Raw genomic sequence first — 5,732 nt, 5'->3', positions numbered from 1 at the left:
AATATGGCCTTGAGCTTGGGTTGGAAGCCTGATTTGGTTTTGGACTAGAGCAGAAGACCTAAATTGGGCTTGTGCTTGTCCAGGAGGCCTAAACTGGGCTTGTGCTTGTCCAGGAGGCCTGAACCCTGTGGACCTTCTTGTTCTCCTTTTTCTCTCCTTTACAACATCATCCAATTGGCCCTATAATGTTCACATACAAATTCACTATGATCCACATCCATTTTATATTAAACAAACAAATGCAGTAGGAACAATATCTTCCACAAAAAACTTACAGTTGCATCAGTTACATTAGTGCCAGATCCATTGGTCACAGTCTTATGTTGAATAGCATCATCAGAATTACTTACAACAGTTGTATTAGTGACAGACCCATTAGTTACAGACCTAATTGGTTTAACATTTTGACTAGTGATATTCGGGTTAGGATTTTCTGCTGGAACTGAATTTGGCTGAATAAATATCAATAAAACAATTGCTCCAATATCAGACTAAGCATCCAAATAATCGATTAACCATTTTAATAGAAGGACAATGAAACCCCTTAAAAATTAGTAACAGGACATCTAAATTCCTAAACAAACACTAACAGACAACTAAAACCTTTTGAATAGTGTGAATATACAATTAACTCTGCTTGCATGTAGCTGTGGGATGGATTCAAAAATGGTTTCTTGATATCTGTGAGACAGGATCAACTTGACTACAATGAGGGCATGTCTCAATGGCTCGGTAACATCGAGCGGTAGCAGCAACAATTGCTTGCGTCTATCACCAAATTGGATGAGATCATTAATGACTTAAGGAATGACCTCACCCAGATTCGTTCCTGGGTTGTTCCCAGGGAATGAAGCCGATATTAGAACCATTAACTTGTTGTGTAGTTAGCTATTGTAATTCAATTGACCCTTTTTAGTTAAGATCGCATGATGATATAATCTGACTTTTTACGTGTTAATAATAATTATACATCCTGTTTAGGTTTTACAACCGTAGGTCATCAGATAATAGATATGTTGACTCTATTTTTGAGAAATTGTTAGGTTACTTAGTGCAATTGGATTGAAATATAGGACTTAGGTTAAATGAGAACCTCGCCAGTATTCCACGTAACACATCTTAATTTCAAGCAAAACATATGAGCCCATCTCCACAGATGCATAAACGTTAACTGAAAATTTAAACACAAAAAACCAAAATGAACTGACGAATAAATCATGATACATGAAGCCTGCAAGTGATATAAAACAAAAACTACTACACTATAAATTAAGACATATAATTGAAGTAGAGTTACTTTATCAGGGTAAATAAGGACTATAGGTCAGTTGTTGTCTGGGAGGTCACCATCGGTATCGTATGCACGGTCCAACAGGATTGCATCCCTTTTCTTGTTGTACTCTTCTTCAGGCATAACATCTCTTAAGATATTGATGTCCCATGTGGCCTTGAAACAATTAAGCCTAATCATAATCTGATTATTCTCGTGCCTTACGACATTTACTGCCTTCTCCAGGCCTGGCCATGTTGAACGATTCAGTCCAAGAGAGCGCCTAACCGGCCTCCTGCACGAGTAGGCCCTCAGAATTTCCACAAGCTCTAGTCCTTCCTCCTCCTTATACGCCTATTCCTTCCTCAAGGCTCTCAAGTTTCTTGTGGAGGACCTGGCACTAGTACACATGTTGTAAACAAACATGCTAGACATGTCTAATGTCCAGTACCTATCTATCAAGTCATACATTTTCTTAGGTGTGTAGTTGATCTCAAGAGGAAGCACGAGATTGTAAAACCTATTAGGCCAGGAAATACTCATCCTTCCTGTTTATGAAGATTTTTGTATTCACAGCCAATGGTATTTATAGGAATAGGTGAAAGAGACTTCTTCGATAGAGAGATCTTCCTTCAAATATTGGCTTAACAGACTCACAAGGACCACAAGAGGGCCTTACTTGCGGTCCATTAGTTCTACATTTAGCAGTCAAACTCGTGGAGTTGTCACTCTATGAGACCATCATGCTTGAGGAGCTTGAGAAGGAGGCTATAAGGCATGAATATGAGTTCCATGTGAAAAAGCAATATGATCTCAAAAGAGACCTAGAGAGGCTTGGTGGGGCTATGCCAAACTTGAAGGCTGTTGTTCATTACTGCCGCTAAAATGACTACGACTATGGAGTCATGATAAACCACTATTTTATAGTTTATCTTGTGCTAATTTGAGTGGTTTTTATCAAGTCTTTGCACACTTATTCATATAAATTGCATGATTTTACAATTCCTTCCTAGTTTTGTTGAAAACTTGCTTCCTAAGCCCTTAAATTGTATATTTTAATCCCCTTTATACCATTCGATGTCGTGATCTGTATGTTAAGTGTTTTCAGGCTTTACATGGCAGGAATGGCTTAGAGGATGAAAAGGAAGCTTGCAAAAATGAAAGGAACACAAGAAACGAAGGAGATAACCGGCGAGGAGCGACGCGCACGCATGGCTCACGCGTGCGCGTGAATTGGAGTTTGCACGATGACGCGTGCGTGTACCTGACGCGTACGCGTGACACGCGAAGATGACCAGTGACACGTATGCATGAATGACGCGTACGCGTGACATGCGCTACCTGTAGAAATCGCAGAAAACGCTGTGGGCGATTTTGGGCTGAGTTTGGACCCAATTTTCGGCCCAGAAACGCAGACTAAAGCCAGGGGACAAGCAGAGACTCAACATTCATTCATTCACACTTCTGATTATTCACAATTGAGGTTTTAGATGTAGTTTCTAGAGAGAGATGCTCTCTCCTCTCTCTAGGTTTTAGGATTTCTCTTAGTTTTAGGTTTATTTCTTCTCAATTCCAGGTTCAATGTTCCTTTAATTTAGTTTCTCTTCTACTTTTAATTGTCTTTGATTTCTAGTTTATCTATTTCCCCTATTGATTACTTTATGTTGCTATATGGTTTATGAATTCTCATGTTTAATTTGATTTTCTATTTAATGCAATTTGAGGTATTTCATATTTATGATTGCTTTCTTCAATTTATGTTATTGATGCTTTCAATTTAAATTAGATTTTTTCCCTTTTGGCTTTGGAGTTGATTAATATTTAATAGGAGACCCTTGAGTTGGAAGACTCAAGAGTTAAATTGTAATTGGAAGTTGTTGGCTGGCTCTCTAGTTTCTGACTTTAATCCTTCCCAAGGGAGAGGATTAGGACTTGTGAATAGAAGTTGGCTCCCTACTTGACTTTTCTTTATTCGGTAAGGGTTAACTAAGTAGAAACAACAACCTATTACTATTAATCTTGGGAAATCCAACAAGGATAGAACTTCCGATTAATCTTTGCCTAGCCAAGGCTTTTTATTTTAATTACCTAAAACCTCTTGTTAATTTTCATTGCTTTAATTTATAATTATTTATTTTTCCATTCCTCATTCAAAAATTTCTCAGAAAACTCATAACCAATAACAAGAACACTTCCCTGCAATTCATTGAGAGACGACCCGAGGTTTAAATACTTCGGTTTAATTTTTATTGGGTTTGCTTAAGTGACAACCGATTCTTTGTTGGTTTAGAAACTATACTAGCAATGGAAATTTATTGTGAAATTCTAAACCGTCAAAAGTTTGTTCATCAAGTCTCCCTTCTGAGAATTTGTAAGGAGAACAACAAAATAGCTATGTATATAGGTAGATTAGCCATCAGGGAAGCCTGCATGAAATGGGAAAAGGTGAACCAAGTAGAAGTAATAGCAAATGATGAAGACAAATTCATTGGTAATAAAGACTACCTATCAAACCCTGAGGATGATGACAGCGATGACAAGTAGAACGTATATGACCATGATCCAAACAAATCTGCCTCCACTAGCTATGACTCTGCACCACATTCTACTGTCTTCCAACCATGAATACTATCCCTGGTTTTACTATTAATGCTTATTTTATGTTATTTTTTCTTATGCTTAGGTTATCTATATGTGGTACTCCATCATGCTTGGTTTATGTGCCACTAATGCTTAGTTTATGTGTATGTGTGAAGCATAGTGTAAGTGTACTTGATGCTTATCTTTATTACCTTGATGCTTATGTTTCCTTCATTTATTCATTGTAGTAACGTTGTTTAAGTAACGAATTCATATGCTCGAACCTCATGTGTCCCATGATTACTGATAAACCACAATTTTATGGTTTATTTTGTATTGAATTAAGTGAATTTTGTCAACTATTCTCACACTTATTCATATAAATCACATGTTTTACATTTTCCTTCATAATTTTGTGCTATGATTGAAAACATGCTTTTTTGGCCTTAAATTTGCTAATTTTAATTCTCTCTTATTACCATTCGATGCCATGATATATTTGTTAAGTGTTTTCAGGGTTTATAGGGCAGAAATGGCTTAGAGGATGGAAAGGAAGCATGCAAAGGTGGAAGGAACACAAGAAATTGAGAATTTCAAAAGCTGGTAGCGACGCGTACGCATGGACGACGCGTACGTGTGACCAGGAATTTGTTCAGCGACGCATACGCGTGGCTAACGCGTACGCGTGACGAGCGTCGCGTGCCTCAGTTACGAGAAAATGCTGGGGGCGATTTCTGGGCTGTTTTTGTCCCGATTTCAAGCCCGAAAATGAATATTAGAGGCTGCAGAGTGGGACGAATTGGGGGGATCAATCATTCACTTTTCATTTACATAATTTTAGATTTTAGATGTAGAATTCTAGAGAGAGAGGCTCTCTCCTCTCTTTAGGTTTTAGGGTTTCTACTCCAATTTCTTCTTAGATTTAGATTTAATTTCTGTTTTTATTTACAATTCCTTGCAATTTATTGTTCTATCACATTTGTTCTTCAACTCTACTTGTTATTTCCTTCACTTTGTTATCCTTATGTTTATGCACTCTTGATACTTTGGATATTTGTTAATGCAATTTATATGTTCATGTTGTTATTGTTTTTTTCAGTTGTCATTGTTAATTTCTTTTAATTAGTAGTTGTTAGATTTTATTATTGTTGCAATTTTACCATGCTTTTATTTTGTGCCTACCAAGTGTTTGATAAAATGCTTGGTTGGATTTTAAGTTAGATTTTTGTATTCTTAGCTTGGATTGAGTAATTTGGAGACTCTTGAATTATCAAAAGTCTGTTGTTGGTTGGTGATTGAAAGTTGCTAGTTGGCTTGAACTTCACTAACTCTAGTCTTTGATTAGGACTTGTGAACTCAAGTTTATTTTGCTCACTTGACTTTCTTTCATTGTTAGAGGTTAAATAAGCGAGAGCAATTTGCAATTACCATCACAATTGACAATGATATGAGGATAGGAATTCTGATTCTCAACCCTTGCGAGGACTTTTCTTAGTTGTTAGTTATTTTCTTGTTATTTACATTCCTTGCTTATTAAACTCAAAACCCAAAAAGATACAATCTCATAACCAATAATTAACATACTTCCTTGCAATTCCTTGAGAGACGACCCGAGGTTTAAATACTTTGGTTAATTTTATTGGGTTTGCTTAAGTGACAAACAATCTAAACGTTGATTGAGGTTTAATTGTCGGTTTAGAACTATACTTGCGACGCAATATTTTTGTGAAAATCTTTACCGACATTTTTTCTCCGTCAAGTTTTTGGCGCCGTTGCCGGAGAATTGCAAATGTGTGCCTTATTACTGGTTATTGTGAATATTGTGAATATGTTTGCCTTTTCGTTTCTTTGTTAGTTGTTTCTAGTTTTAGGAGTTTATTTT

This window comes from Arachis hypogaea, chromosome 19 (assembly GCF_003086295.3).
Source record: "Arachis hypogaea cultivar Tifrunner chromosome 19, arahy.Tifrunner.gnm2.J5K5, whole genome shotgun sequence".
Classification (NCBI taxonomy): Eukaryota; Viridiplantae; Streptophyta; class Magnoliopsida; order Fabales; family Fabaceae; genus Arachis; species Arachis hypogaea.
Note: the sequence above shows the minus strand (reverse complement) of the source record.